This window comes from Hydra vulgaris, chromosome 02, assembly GCF_038396675.1.
Source record: "Hydra vulgaris chromosome 02, alternate assembly HydraT2T_AEP".
NCBI classification, from domain to species: domain Eukaryota; kingdom Metazoa; phylum Cnidaria; class Hydrozoa; order Anthoathecata; family Hydridae; genus Hydra; species Hydra vulgaris.
In genome coordinates, this window is record NC_088921.1 from 21172777 (window position 1) to 21189879 (window position 17103).

At 34.8% G+C, this 17103-nt stretch overlaps 5 pseudogenes; all 5 read left to right on the forward strand.

Moving 5' to 3' along the window:
- The first annotated feature begins 2321 nt into the window (after positions 1–2321).
- LOC136077292 (U2 spliceosomal RNA) lies at positions 2322–2522 on the forward strand (annotated as a pseudogene).
- A 174-nt stretch (positions 2523–2696) lies between these two features.
- Positions 2697–2863, forward strand: LOC136077522 (U2 spliceosomal RNA; annotated as a pseudogene).
- A 7426-nt stretch (positions 2864–10289) lies between these two features.
- LOC136077366 (U2 spliceosomal RNA) lies at positions 10290–10502 on the forward strand (annotated as a pseudogene).
- Positions 10503–15878: 5376 nt separating this feature from the next.
- Positions 15879–16051, forward strand: LOC136077398 (U2 spliceosomal RNA; annotated as a pseudogene).
- A 174-nt stretch (positions 16052–16225) lies between these two features.
- Positions 16226–16330, forward strand: LOC136077466 (U2 spliceosomal RNA; annotated as a pseudogene).
- Positions 16331–17103: the final 773 nt, after the last annotated feature.

Consider the following 17103-nt stretch of genomic DNA (forward strand, 5'->3'; position numbering starts at 1 on the left):
TAGATGGACTTCCTGTAGAGTTGTACCAAGAGTACTGGGACATCTATGGGGAAGAATTCACTCAACTTGCAAACAAAAATATTTTCGAAACAAGTGATGGACTTTCCTGGTCACAAAGATCAGCTCTAATATGCCTCTTACCAAAAGGTGGAGATCTATCAGATTTAAAGAACTGGCGTCCAATATCTTTGCTATGTAGTGATTACAAAATTATCACCAAAGCCTTAGCCATAAGATTATCAAAAGTTCTGAACACTATTCTTGGCACCTCACAAACATGCTCCGTTCCTGGCCGGAATATATTCTCTAACATATTTCTGGTCAGAGACCTTATTCAATACACAAATGATAAAAACATCAAAAGCTTTATTCTTACAATAGATCAAGAAAAAGCTTTTGATAAAGTTGGATCAAACTTTCTAATACAAGTTTTAGAAAAATATAATTTAGGACAAAAATTCACAAATGCAATAAAACAAACGCTAAAAAATAACCAATCGTTAATATATAACAACGGGTTGAACCAAGTAAACCATTCCCAATCAATAAAGGTGTCAGGCAGGGAGATCCAATAACCATAATGCTGTACTGCATGGCTGTCGAACCATTAGCGATTCGATTAAGAAACAAACAAAAAATACATGGTATTCCACTGCCTGGTACAAAATTCAAACTAAAACTTATGCAATACGCTGATGATACCACAATGTTCATGAGTAGCTCGAATTCAGTAATTGAAGCTTTCAAAACACTAGTCAATTCCAGGAAGCTTCCGGATCTAATATAAATATTTACTAGCTTAAAAAACACACTGCTTAGTAACATCGAGAAAAATATAACTCAAGACGACATTCTTACAGCAATTGAAGATGTTGGACTTGATAAAGAGCTGGAAGGTTTTCAAATAATACGAAACGGGACTATGATGGAAATTGTAATGAGAACGGAAAAGGCAAAACATTTCCTTCAAGAGAAGGGACTTACTATAAATGGTCAACACCACCGTTTTTATAATTCCACTCCTACTAGGAATATTAGTAAGCGAGTGGCTGTGTCCGTGATAGGCCTTCCACTTGAAAAGAAGTTCTTTCCCGTCGGGAAAGCGTTAGAAGAGTTAGGCTATGGAAAACACATACATACTAGACCGGTGTTTAGACATACGCCTAAAAATAAGACGCCATATTATTCAGGGATAATAGTGGCTGTTATGGACAATCTTGAGCAGCCAATACCAAAGCAAATAAAACTGAAAGGGTACAATGTGAGAGCAATCTATACTGGACAGGAGGAAGCAGGAAGTGTCCCAAGGGAAGAGAAACCTATCGAAGAAATAAATGAACAAGCAAAACCAAGTACAGAGACAATTAAAGAAGTAGAGGAGCAACCCGTAGATATGGTTATAGTACAAAGTATTAGTGAATCACCCGTAGAGTGTTTAGTTTTAAAGTGTAAGACACAAGAGTGCACAGAAAAAGTAATAAATGATATTCCTAAAGTAACAAATGAAACAGAAGAAGTATGCACACCAACAAGTACCAAGAAAGTCAAACTATCAATAAATACCGAAACCACCACACATAAACAAATCATACCAAAAACTACCATAGAAGAAGAAACAGAGCAAATCGTTAACATACCATCCGAAGAATTAAATAATGAACAAGCGATAGAAAACCATTACTATGATAATAGACACGAAAGAAAAGAAATCGATGTATCTGGTGTTCAATTACCAAAAGAATTTGAAACCATGAGTTACCAAGATATATGGTGCTACAACGCAAATTATTTTCACGGCTTTAACAAAAATGATTGCAGCGAAGAAGATCTAAAAATTTATGTTCGGTATAGAAGAGCTGAGTATGAAAAACAAAAAATGGAACGAAGACAAGAGTATGAGGAAGAAAAACAAGCAAAACGGAAATTGTACGAAGAAGAAAAAATAGCTAGACGAAAGGCAATAAAGGAGGCTAAGCTTCTACAAAATCAGCAACAGAAAAATTTCATAAATAACCGAGACGAGTGGTATTAGAAAAATGTCTCAAAAATAAAAAATTAAAAATAAAAAAACATTTAGAATTACAAAGAAAAATTTAAAAAAACTAAAACAAAAATTAAAAAAAAATACTAAAAAACCAAACAAATACTTTTACTTACCTTAAAAATATATACATAACTTTAATATTAGTGCTTCCTAGCTTCGGCTTTGTAGCAATATTAAATACTTTTAATTAGGCAATTAAAAATAATAACATTTCCAAACAAACAAAAAATAAACCTATCTTCTAGGACCCTGTGTAAGCCTGATATCAGCTTCAGGTATACCTAGTTGTATAGAAAAAAAAAAAAAAAAAAAAAAAAAAAAGTATCTGTTCTTATCAGTTTAATATCTGGTACGCCGGCACAGTCCGGCTCATATATTAATCTGATTTTTGGCATTAGGTCATGGGATCATAGGTTTACCTTGCCCTGACCACGGGTTGCCTCGGCTTTGCACTACTGCTGAGCGCGGCCCAGATTGGAAAAAAGAAAATATCTTCACTTTCAGAGTGTCTAACATCGCTAATGGTCTCAGCTGCTGCTGCTGATGATGCTGCTGATGATGACGACGACGAAAATGATTAGACGTTCTAATTCAAACCACAAGTACATTGTTGAAGACGGCGTCAGTCCGACTATGTCTGCAGTGTTCAGTTATCGCTTCTCGGCCTAATGGCTAAGATCAAGTGTAGTATCTGTTCGTGATTTTAGCCGAGACAGCGATTTTAAAAGTGGATAAAGTTATTTTTTTATTGGTTTATTTAGGAGTTTTGTGATTTTTGGCTATTTTAAAGAAATGGTCTCAAACATCAAAAGTACCGCTGATTGTCTTATCGAAAGAATGAAGAAAACAGCAAATGGAAACGGCGATGAAATCTTATCAATTCTATCACCCTACAGCACAGACGACGAATCCGAAAACGAATCGGACCGAAAGAGGAACCAAGAATTAAGGGACGCGGAAGCCCTACCCAAAATTATCAAAAAAACCTACGCTAACGTAACCACCCAATGCGCTTACAAGAAGAACCTCCCGAAAACCTTAATTGCTAGACTGCGAAAGCGTATTGATATTGACCAAATCATTATTGCTCTTGAAGCTGTTAACTTGGCACGTGAACTCGAAGGAGTTCAACTAATCCGTGGAAACACCCTTCTGGAGATTGTGATGAAGACGGACACTGCGAAAAATCTTTTGTTAGAGAGGGGACTCAATGTGTGCGGCCTTCATCATATTTTCCAACAATCAAACCCCGATCGGGAGCCGAGCGAAGTCACTCACGTTTCTGTGTTCGGCCTACCGATTGAGCATAAAAATCTAAAGATTGGCATCGTTCTTGAACAGTTGGGCTACGGCAGGCATGTTTACACAAAACCTGTCATGAGAAAAACACCTGTTAGCGGAACGGAATACTATACAGGTATTCTCGTGGCGGTTATGGAAAACATGCCTTGCCCGACGCCGGTCAGCATGAACGTAATGGGATATCCTATCAGAACAAAGCACAACGGTCAACCGTCATCACCACCTGTACAACCTAAGTCTGCCGAAATACCCCTTCAAGAAAATGTAAACCCTACACCAAAAGATAATCCGCAAGCTCCACCAACAACCTCCGAAAGCCAAAGTTCTATTCAACCTATGGTTAATACATCCGAACAACTGATACCTATAATTGAACAGCCAATACTTGATACAACCGAACCAACTAAGGAAACCGCAAAAACCACCATTGAACAACCTCTACTAAATCCAATAAATGAAACCTCGAACCAAATAGAAAATGATTTAACGAAAGTAAACCCCATTACCAATGAAAACCATACTATCGAAATACATACAGACAGTGAAATGAAGAACATGGCGGAAGAAGAAAACGAAGATTCCCAAATGGAAGACGACCAGCAAGATATTAAATTACAGAAAAAAAGAAAAACTGCGTCGAACAATCAAAAAAACAAGAACATCAAAAGATCAACAAAAGACTGAACATAATAACGGTAATATATTTTTTATATTTATCTGTCATTTAACTATATATTTTGAACAAATGCGCGCATTTTTAAACTAATTTCTACCTTTCTTTCACTTTTTAATTTTGATTATAAATGGATGTAAGAATTCTGACCTTAAATGCAAATGGTCTCCAAACTGAGACCAAAAGAAACAAAATATTTCAATTTCTTAAATATTCGGACTATGACGTAATATGCTTGCAAGAAACGCATAGTACCGAAGAAAATAACACCAATTGGATAAATGAATGGAAACACCAAACTAACGGGAGCTCCCTATGGAATAATGGAAACCATAGAGAGCGAGGTGTCTCCATTCTAACAAAAGAATGCACTGTTTTTAACGAAGTCACACAAGACGACTGTGGGAGAATTCTTGCAGCCAATTTTACTTTTAAAAAATGTAACCTAAGAGTAATTAATATATACGGGCCAAATGACCCACAACAAAAAGAAAACTTTTTTAAGCAAATAAGAAAACATGCGCGCGGATCAGAATATATGATCCTTACAGGAGATTTTAATATGGTTGAAAACCCTCTGTTAGACAGAGAAGGGGGTGATCTGCATAATAAAAGCAATACTTTAGGCAAAGCCAACTTGAATTTTTTTTGCCAAAAGTTCGAGTTGGTTGATATTTATAGATATGTAAACCCCAGTAAAAGTGATTTCACCTATGAAAAACAGGACAAAACTTTCAAAAGCAGGATAGACAGAATTTATGTACCTTTGACAATCTCAAGAAATTGCGAATGCGCTTTAATAGAAAACAAAGTAAGTGACCATAAAGCCTTCGGCTGTACTCTAAAACTTGAGAAGGTGAATGAGAGAGGCCCGGGCTACTGGCACCTAAATGTTAGTCTATTAAGCGATTGCGCCTTTAAAGCTAAACTAAAAAAGGATTTTGAATTGGCAAAAACTAAGAAACATAGCTACTCCAGTAGCAATCAATGGTGGGACATCACAAAATCCCGCATAAAATTGATTGCTATTGAGGCGTCAAAATCCAAAAAGCGCGAAATAAAGCTAAAACAGAAATCTTTACAAAAACAAATCGATGAGGAAAACCAAAAACAAATGAGAGACTTGGAAAAGCTTGAGGATCTGAGATCGGAGCTTCAAGAACTCCTCTGCGACGGGGGCGTGTTCGTAAGAACTAAACAAACCCTTGCAGAGGAGGGCGAAAAACCTTCCAAGGCTCTCTTTCATATGGAAAAGAATAACCAAAAGAAAAAAATTATAAGAGAAATAAAAGACGGTGACACCGTTCACACGGACACCGTCAAAGTATTAAAAACAATAAGAAATTTCTATAAAAACCTTTACGAAACAAAAAATCTCAATAAAGAAAAACAAAGCAAATTTTTAGCAAATATAAAAACATCCCTCACGGATGACCAAAACGCGTCTTTAAACATTCCCTTTAGCAGCGAGGAGCTTTATAACGCTGCAATGTCCCTAAACAAAGGCAAAACACCAGGGATAGACGGCCTCCCGGCAGAATTCTATCAAGAATGCTGGGATATTTACGGAGAAGAACTTACCAATCTTATGAACGGTAATGTCTTCGATGTAAATAACGAGCTGTCATGGTCGCAGAGGACGGCGCTGATTAGTCTCCTTCCAAAAGAGGGTGACCTGACGGCGCTGCAAAACTGGAGACCAATATCCCTGCTGTGCGCGGATTATAAAATAATCACTAAAGCCCTCGCCTTGAGATTGTCTAAGGTACTAGATAAAATTCTCGGACCGTCGCAAACTTGCTCGGTACCGGGAAGAAATATTTTCTCCAACATTTTCCTGGTCAGAGACCTAATACAGTACACTAACGATAAAAACTTAGATAGTGTACTGATCACAATCGACCAGGAAAAAGCATTTGATAAAATTGACAGAAATTTTTTGTTTGAAACACTTAAAAAATACAACTTAGGTGGAAAATTTATAACAGCAATTATGCAATCAATGAAAAATTCTAAATCAATAATAATTAACAACGGATACATGAGTGAACCTTTTAGTGTAAACAGAGGTGTTCGTCAAGGCGACCCTATTTCACTCATGCTTTATTGCCTGGCAGTGGAAACCCTCGCTCTAGAAGTCAGAAACAACCCTGACATAGATGGCATTCCCCTGCCTGGCACAAAAAACAATTTAAAAGTAATGCAGTACGCCGACGACACCACAATATTCCTGAGGAACCCGAAATCGATCCAAAGCGTTTTCAAAACGCTAGACGATTTCGAGGAAGCCTCAGGATCAAATATTAACAAAAGCAAAACCAAAGGTCTGGCGTTAGGTGGATTTAACCACATCCGCTATGAAAACACGACCAGAATACTAAATCAAAAGCTGTTTAATATTAACTGGTGCAACGCCTCAGGCATTAAAATTTTAGGTATTACCTTCCACACCGACCTAGCCTACACCGCTAGCGCAAATTGGAAGAAAGCCGTTGAAAACGTTAGAAAAAAAATCAAAAGTTTCAGATACCGAAACATATCTCTGAGGTGCAAGGGTATTTTTGTTAATACTCTCGCACTCTCTAAGGTGTGGTTCGTGGCCAACGGCTTCCCAATTAACGAATTTACCGCCAAACAAATCAAAAAGGAAATATCAGCGTACTTATGGCAGAGCGAATACGCGCAGCCCATAAAAAGCGATATCTTAAACCTACCAATAAATAAAGGAGGACTGGGCATTCTTGACACAAAAAAGCAAGGTTTAGCCCTCCGAACAAAACATATACTCCAAATAAACGAGCAAGAAAACAATCACGAGTCATGCTTTATTCAAAACTATTATTTGGCGCACCATCTAGCTAAACACGCGCGAACAAACTACCCGCAATGGTTGTTTCTTACAAGAAACAACTTCCCCAAATCGCTAAACGAACCCCCATTTTACTATAAAGACGTCATTAAGAACATTAAGTGCGATGACAAAATTTTAGAAATTAAACCTAAAAGCGCAAAAAATATCCGCGCGTTTCTCACCCAAGCTGACGAAAACTTCAATTTAATAAAAATACAAAGGGCATGGGATACAATGCTACAAAAAAATCTTCCATGGCAAAAAATATGGGAGAAAAGCTTTGTATCTCACGCCATCGGACCCAGCAAAAACACCCTCTGGAGAGCCTTAACTAACTCACTTCCGACTCTTGAAAAAATTCAGAGTTGGAGGAAAAACAGAGGCCACGGAAACAATAATTGTAAATCCTGCGGCGCAGTAGAAAAAACAATGCACCCTTTTATCAACTGCAAAAAGGCTAGGTCTGTGTGGAAGGCCTTTATACCAACGTACCAAAGACTTTTACCAACAAAAAAATTTAATACTGTCCATGCGATCTTTCTAACAAACATCGAGCACTTGTCAAAGAAAGACTACACTGCGAAAATAGCAATGACTCTGGCTCACTTAATAACGTCGCGGTTATGGTGGGCCAGAAACATGAAACTTAAGGAAAACAAAAATATACCCTCGGCAAGAATTGCAGAGAGGATCAAAAAAGATATTAGAAATATATGGAAAATAAACTATAACAAATACTTAAGAGAAAACAACGTGGAAAAATTCCACAACATGTTTTCTATAAACAACGCAATTAGCGATAAAAACAATCCGAATCTAACTCTTCTCTTATAATTAACGGTTTTCAACCAAACAATTAACATTATTTTTATTTATAAACGAAAAGCATGTCCCCAGCAGCCCCTGTGGGTGCGACGGACTTGCCTGTATATTTTAAATGCGAGGCTTAATGGCCAGCACTATTTATTTTAAACAAGAAAAACACGAACATGTCCTGCAAAGCCTGGTGGCAATGATGGATGTGTGTATTTTTTATAACAGCCTGGGGTAATAGCCAGGCATATTTATTTTAAACTCGTAAATATTTTGTTCTATTAACTTTTATTAAAATCCTGTTGTGGTTTCATTTCGATATATTATCTCGTTTTTCGACTTTTCGATTTTCGTTTTTGATTCTATAACCACAACAGTTTTAAATAAATAAAAAGATTTTTGCTGAACTGCTATAAATAAATAATAAAGAAACAAAATACTGTCTTAGAAAAGCAAAAAAAATAAATAATAAAAATCTTCTCCCCCTTATTGTAAATAGTCCCCTGATGTAATTATTTATTAATGAAATATATGTAAAAAAAAGAAAAAAAAAAAAGTATCTGTTCTTATCTTAGTTTAATTAGGCGAGCTAGTGATCCATACTTGTATAAAGAAGGTCTACTGGCCTTCTGAGTGTATTGAGTGTTACCTTGCTCCCTCCACGGGTTGCAAGGTTAAGTTTTTCTGAAAAAGTTTTCGGACTTTTAGTTTATTTTTTGAGTGGTTGAGAGTTTAATAGAGATCGTAGATCTCAGTGAGTTTGTTTAGTGTGAGTGAGTTTTATTAAGAGGTTGGTTAGACCTCTTTTGAGGTCTACTGGCCTCTGAGTGGCTGAGAATATAATATATACAGGTAGAACTATTTTGCCATGCTACTATTAGATCCAAGAAATACCATGGAAATAGATACAGAAATAGCGGCTGCTACAGCCCAGAACAAATGCTATATGCAAGCTGCAAACAAAACCTATGCACAAGCAGCAACCAATAACGATAACGCATACGACTATAGCGCCCTAAATAATACTCTCTTATGTAAGGTTAACGCTAAAATTAGCGACAACGATTTCTTAGTTGCTATTGAAGAGGCCGGATATGATAAATACCTATTCGGATACCAACAAATCCGTAACGGCTCAATAATTGAGATCGTTATGAAAAACGACAAAATTAAAAAAACGATTCTTGAAAAAGGATTAAATATTAATGGTGTAAACCACCGATTCTACCAATCTACTCCATCGAGAAACATTAGTAAAAAGGTAACTGTTTCCATCCTCGGGTTACCAATTGAAAAAAGTAATTATCCTGCTGGTAAATTTCTAGAACAGCTCGGATACGGAAAACATATTAAAACTAAACCTATATTTAAAAAAACACCAAACAACAAATCGCTCTATTACTCCGGCATCATAGTTGCGATTATGGACAAATTAGAAAAACCAATTCCAAGGTTTATAAAACTGAATGGGTATGAGGTTAGGGCAATCTACAACGGCCAGGAAGATGTGGGAAAGCCACAAAACAAAGTAAACCCGAATCAGAAAAACGAAGACAAAGTTGTTTGCGAATCAACTAGTAGCATTCACCAAGTTATACCACCTATAGAAACACAAAATCGGAATATTATTAAAACGACCGAGGATATGGGAATAGAAAAGGAAACGAATGAACATGAGAAGAATTTAGAAATACAAATAACAGTAGAAAATATAGAACTTCAGGCAGCAAACGAAAACAGAATTAGTAAAAACGATGAAGATAATAGCGAAGTCGATGAAAGAAATGAAAATGATAATGAACAGGATAGTAGTAAAGTAAGTGATATAGCTAAGAGTAAAGATGCTGATGGCCAAAGTGAAAAAGATGTCTTCAGCAAAGAAGATGACAATCTGGACAACGTGGAAATACCTACAGAATATAGACACATGTCACATATAGACAAGGTCAATTATAACTGGAAGACCTTTAAAAATTTTGACCGACTAAACTGTAGCAAGGAAGAATTACTAAAATTTAAAGCCTTTAAGAAACTCGAATGGCAACAATATAACACTGCAAAAATGAATTACTATAAATCACTCAAAGATCTGGAAAAAAAAATAGGAAAAATTACACCACTTATTTTCGAAAAAATGGACTCCAGTGAAATATATTCATTTAATATGAAAGAATTTAAAAATTTTAACATCAAAACCGCAGATAACACCGAAAAGACAAAATATACTGCTTGTAAAAGGGCAGAATGGAAACAACGAAAGAAGGAATTTTTCCAATATATTAAAGATCATGAAAGAAAACAAGAAGAACGTAATTTAAAAAAGCAAACGTATCAAGCCAAGAGAGCAAAAATAACACCTTAAAAAGAAAATTAAAAAGCAGCATTAAATAAAAAAATTTTAAACAAAACAATTAAAAAAGTATTAAACAAAAAATTATGATGTTATAATGTCGCATCCAAGAGCTACCTTATTAACATTATTTAACTTGAAAAAAAATATCAACAAAAATAAAAATATAAAATTAACAAAACATAATAAAAATATAAAACAATTAAAACAAAAACAAAAAATATAAAATAAATAATCAACCTACTAGGGCCTTGGACTAGCTGGTGGATAAAAAAAAAAAAAAAAAAAAAAAAAAAAAAAAAAAAAAAAAAAGTATCTGTTCTTATCAGTTTAATATCTGGTACGCCGGCACAGTCCGGCTCATATATTAATCTGATTTTTGGCATTAGGTCATGGGATCATAGGTTTACCTTGCCCTGACCACGGGTTGCCTCGGCTTTGCACTACTGCTGAGCGCGGCCCAGATTGGAAAAAAGAAAATATCTTCACTTTCAGAGTGTCTAACATCGCTAATGGTCTCAGCTGCTGCTGCTGATGATGCTGCTGATGATGACGACGACGAAAATGATTAGACGTTCTAATTCAAACCACAAGTACATTGTTGAAGACGGCGTCAGTCCGACTATGTCTGCAGTGTTCAGTTATCGCTTCTCGGCCTAATGGCTAAGATCAAGAGTGGTACACTCTGATTTATTAGTATTAGTACGAGCTAGTGGTTATATAGGGTATATAGAGTGTATAGGGTGAATTGAGATTTAAGGAGGGTGTTAGTGGTGTCTTGAGGGGGACTAGTATTTACAGTAATTTTGAGTACTGTTGTACGTTGTCAAAATCATTATGGAAGATTGTGTAAGCAATTGCCAAAATATTCTTGATAATATTCATGATCATTTAGAAATAGAATGTAATGAAAATAACGAATGTCGCTCAGGTTTGATTTATCCTGAATTAATACAAAATACCAAAACCAAGTTTTCATATGCGCAAGCCGCAAAAGTTAATTATCCTAATCAATTCTTAAGACAACTTAATAAAACGTTATTATGTAAACTAGAATTAAATACGTCTATCAATGATGTTCTTATGGCTTTAGAAGAAAATGATCTAGACGGAGGTATTGAAGGCGTCCAAATTATACGGGCGGGAACAATGTTAGAAATAACTATTAAAAATGATAAAATAAAAAACAAACTTCTAGAACGAGGGCTAGACATAAACGGCTATCACCATCGTTTTTATAATTCCACTCCAACGAGAAATGTTAGTACTCGGGTAAATGTTTCTGTTTTAGGTCTGCCACTTGAGTATAAAGGCTGCATTGTCGGTAGAATTCTTGAGCAAAAAGGATATGGCAAACATATATACTCAAAATCCATTATGAAAAAAACACCAAAAAAGGGCACGGAATATTATTCTGGTATACTGGTTGCGGTAATGGACAACTTATACGAACCTATACCGAAAACAATAGAAATTGAAGGTTATACGGTTAGAATAATTCACACAGGGCAAGAAGGCAATCCAAAGATCGAAAATAAACTCACAAGTGTAACGGATAACAACAAGGGCAGAGAGACAAGCTTAAGTAAAACAGAAAAGATACCTTCAGTAAGCCCTTTAATTGATAGCAATGCCGATATAAATATAATCCAAACTAAAACATTAACTAAAACTGTAGCAAATATTGAAAAGGAAAAAGAAAATGAGGAGAACCTGACTATAAATGAATTAAGTGAAATAAAAACAAATAATAACGAATCAGACGTAAAAGAAAAAGATGCAGAAACTGATGAGACAATGCTTAATGAATATAACCATGATGATAACAACAGCGAACTAGAAGAGTCAAGCGATATGGATATGATAGGGTTACGAGACAAAAATAATAAAAGGAAAATAACACCACAAACAATAAAAAATCACACAAAACGATCTAACAGAGACAATAATCTATGTGGGAAGGTCTCCTACCAAAATCAAGAAAACCAAATAAAAATACAAAACCAAAAATCAAATAAAAATATAAATTTTAAAATCAAATAAAAATAAAAATAATAAAAGAAAAAATCCAAATAAAAATATAAAAGTCCAAAACCAAATAAAAATATAAAATTAAGAAAAGCAAACAAAAATAAAAAAATCCAAAAAATTAAAAAAAAAACACTAAAATGGCTTTCAGAATTCTTACCATAAATGTAAATGGCCTAAATGCCGATATAAAAAGAAACAACTTCATGAACTTTTTTAAGGAAATGAACTATGATATTGTATGTGTTCAGGAGACGCACTGTACAAATGAAAAGAAGGACCTATGGAATAAAGAGTGGGAAAATAAAATCGGGGGATCTTCTATCTGGAACAACAACAGTAACAAAAGTTGTGGTGTCGCCATATTTACCAAACTTAAAACCATATTTCAGGAGGTAACTCAGGATGAAAACGGTAGAATCCTGGCAGTCACAATTAACTTTGAAAACACTGCAACCAGAATTATAAATATATACGCACCAAATAATCCACAGGAAAAAGAGAACTTTTTTAGCACTCTAAACAAACACACAAAATTATGTGACAGTATATACCTCGCAGGAGACTTCAATATGGTAGTTGACCCAACACTAGATAGAGAAGGAGGTGACCTCTACAACCCAAACAATATCTTAGGAAAACAAAACTTAAATAGATTCTGTGAAAAATACAATCTTTCAGATACATTTCGAGTCCTTAATCCACATAAAAAAGAATTTACATACAACAGTCCTGATCAAAGTTTTTGCAGTAGAATCGACAGAATTTATACGATAGTGGAAAAAACAAAAAAGCATAAGGCCACAATAGTAGAAACAGGTTTGAGTGACCACAGAGGACTTTTGTACGAAATATTTATTGAAGCACAAAACAAAAGAGGGCCAGGCTATTGGCATTTAAATGTCACCCTTCTTTCTGACGTACGTTTTAGAGAAAGTCTAAAAACAAAATTCGAAAAACAAAAAACAAAAAAAGACGTATACGATAGCAAAAGCCAATGGTGGGACATGATCAAATACAAAATTAAATCTACTGCCATCGACCTATCCTCAAAAATACAAAAAGAAAAAAATCTGAAAAAACTAACCTTAGAACAACAAATAAACACAGAAATGCAGTCGGGAAAGCCAAATTACGAAATTGTTAAAAATCTTGAACTGGAACTAAAAGAGCTGTTAAGAAAGAATGGAGTTTTCATTCGAACTAAACAAACTATTGTCGAGGATGACGAATCCCCCTCAAAAACATTATTTCAAATGGAAAGAAACAATCAAGCAAAAAAAACAATAACAACGCTCAAGGATGGAGAAAGTACAATTATAGAAACAAAGAGTATACTTCCAAAAATAAGAGAATACTATAAAACCCTATACAAAAAAACAAATATAGCCAAAGAAAATCAAAGAAAGTTTTTATCCTGTATTGATAAGTCCTTGACAGACGACCAGAATGCTTCGCTTAACATCAGGTTCAGTAAAGAAGAACTTCATAATGCAACTATGTCACTTAAAAAAGGAAAGACTCCAGGTGTTGATGGAATACCTATAGAGTTCTACCAGGAGTTTTGGGATATTGTTGGTGAGGAATTCACAAACCTAGCCAACATGATCATATTTGATACCGAGGAACAACTTTCATGGTCACAAAGAACTGCTCTCATTAGTCTTCTACCAAAGGGAGGAGACTTAACTGAGTTGAAAAATTGGCGACCTATTTCACTACTCTGTAGTGATTATAAAATAATAACAAAAGCTCTGGCTTTAAGATTATCAAATGTACTAGATTTTTTATTCGGAACATCTCAAACGTGCTCGGTCCCGGGCAGAAACATCTATTCTAACATTTTTCTAGTTCGGGATCTCATTCAATATACCAATGAAAAAAATATCAAAAGCTTTATCCTGACAATTGATCAAGAAAAAGCTTTTGACAAGATTGATCGTAACTATCTAATTGAAGTAATGGAAAAATACAACCTCGGAAAAAACTTCGTAAATGCTATAAAGCAAACTTTGAAAAACAACCAGTCCTTAATTCTAAACAATGGATATATGAGTGAGCCCCTAAATATTGAAAGAGGAGTTAGGCAAGGGGATCCTGTATCACTGATGTTATACTGCTTAGCAGTGGAACCGCTTGCTATCTCAATTAGAAATAACCATAAAATTGACGGAATTCCACTGCCAGGTTCAAAAACAACTCTAAAAGTCATGCAATATGCAGATGATACATCAATTTTTATTAAAAACTCTTACTCAGTTAATGAAGTGTTTGAAACCCTTGACAGATTCGAAGAGGCGTCAGGATCAAACATTAATAGAGAGAAAACAAAAGCGCTAGCTCTAGGTGGCTTCAACTACCTTGAATACGAAAAAACGATCATCGCACTCAAACAAAAAAATTATAATATTCAGTGGTCAAATACAACAGGATTGAGAATTCTAGGAATACACTTTCACACTGACCTTGCATTCACAGCCAGCATCAACTGGAATAAGGCCTACGGCAACTTTGCCAAAAGGGTTGGAGGCTTTAAATTTAGGAATGTTTCGCTAAGATGCAAGGCTATGTTTATTAATACTCTTGCTCTCTCTAAAATATGGTTTGTGGCCAATGTTTTTCCGCTTAACAAACTACAAGGAAAACAAATAAAAAAAGATATTTCCAGGTATCTGTGGAATAGTGAATATGCAGAGCCAATCAAAAGAGATATCCTCAACTTACCCGTAGACAAAGGAGGTCTTGGAATATTAGATATAGAAAAGCAAGGTATAGCTCTGAGATTGAAACATATATTTAACATGAGAGAAAGTCAAAACCCTCACGAACTGTACTATTTACAAAACTTCTTTTTAGGATATCCTCTCAATAAATATGCCAAAAGACACTTCCAACAATGGCTATATCTCACAGAAAATAAATTTCCAAAATCACTTAATTTTCCTCCTTTTTATTATAATGATATTTTGGAGACCTTAAAAAGATCTGAAGATATATTTAAAATAAATAAAAAAACTGCAAAAAATCTTTACTGTTATATACAGAGGACACAAGAAAACACAAGCATTACGAAAATACATGCAGCCTGGGAAGCAAAACTGCAAAGAAATTTACCATGGTCATCAATTTGGCAAAGAAGTTTTAATTCATATGCCCAAGGTCCTTGTAAGAACACACTGTGGAGAATCTTAACAGATTCGATACCAACTCTAGAAAAAATACATGCCTGGAAAAGAAACCGTGGGAGAGGAAACGGTTTATGTAAATCATGCGAAAAAAAGGAGAATACCCTGCATCCTTTTCTCCATTGCAAAAAAGCAAGAAGAGTTTGGAATAGCATGAAACCAATCTACAAATCCCTTCTACCTAGTAGGGACTTTAATATAGTACACGTAATATTTCAAATTAACATCGAAGACCTAGTAAAAAATAATAAACTTGCAAAACTTATAACAACAATAACACATATAGTTACAACCGAGTTATGGAGGGCAAGAAATAAAAGATTAAAAGAAAACACAAATATAACAGCTCTCGCAATATTTCAAAATATTAAAAGCGAAATAAAATATATATGGAGAGTAAAGTACAATAAAGCCCTCAGGGAGAACAACATCACAAACTTCCACGAAACTTACTCAATAAACAATGCCATCAGTGTATTCGACCTAAACAACTTAATCTTTACATTTAAAAAAAAAAAAAACAAACTAACAAACAAAGAATAAACTCCCAAACTAAAATCGCAATAAAATAATCCATACCTTAATAATAAAAATAAAAAAATAAAAAAAATTAAAAAAAAAAAAAAAAAAGAAAAAAAAAAAAAAAAAGTATCTGTTCTTATCAGTTTAATATCTGGTACGCCGGCACAGTCCGGCTCATATATTAATCTGATTTTTGGCATTAGGTCATGGGATCATAGGTTTACCTTGCCCTGACCACGGGTTGCCTCGGCTTTGCACTACTGTTGAGCGCGGCCCAGATTGGAAAAAAGAAAATATCTTCACTTTCAGAGTGTCTAACATCGCTAATGGTCTCAGCTGCTGCTGCTGATGATGCTGCTGATGATGACGACGACGAAAATGATTAGACGTTCTAATTCAAACCACAAGTACATTGTTGAAGACGGCGTCAGTCCGACTATGTCTGCAGTGTTCAGTTATCGCTTCTCGGCCTAATGGCTAAGATCAAGTGTAGTATCTGTTCTTTTAACTGGAGACGATTCAAGAACTTTGATCGTCTAAATTGCAGTAATGAAGACCTAATAGAATTTAAAACATATAAAAAACTTGAATGGCTACAGTTCGAAAGAGCTAACACGAAGTATAAAGCAATAGACGAAAAAGTAAATCTTAATAAAATTGTTATACCATCTGCATTTCAACAAATGGATTCCGGAGAAATGTATGCTTACAACATAAAAGAATTCCAGAACTTTGATAAAATGACTGCTGAAAGAAGTGAAAGGTATAGATATACAGCTTGTAGAAAAGCAGAGTGGGAACAGCGAAAAAAAGAGCATTCGCAGTTTCACCCTTACCACGAAAAGAAACAAAAAGAGCGTGATCTGAAAAAAGAAGCCTATCACTCAAAAAAGCTCAAATTAACGCCAGTAACAGAAGATCAAAAACTCACTTAAAATCAAAATAAAAATAAAAAATATATAAATCCTAAAAAAAGTATAAACAACAATATAAACAGACTTAAACATAATCAGAATAATAAAAAAAACAAAATAAAATAAAAATATAAAACTTCATATAAACAAATAAAAAATATAAAAACTGTAACCCGTTAAACGGTTTAGAAAAAAAAAAAAAAAAAAGAAAAAAAAAAAAAAGTATCTGTTCTTGATTCTTGATCTTAGGTATAAAACTGAGCTAGTGATCACCTTTAGTGAGGTCTACGTGCCTCATTAGTGATTGCTAAGGGTTTACCTTACCCCTTCAACGGGTTGCCGGTACGGCAATTTTAGTTTGGAGAGGTTTAAGGGAGATTGAGTTTTAGTGAATATTGAGTGTTTTATGAGTGTTAGGAGG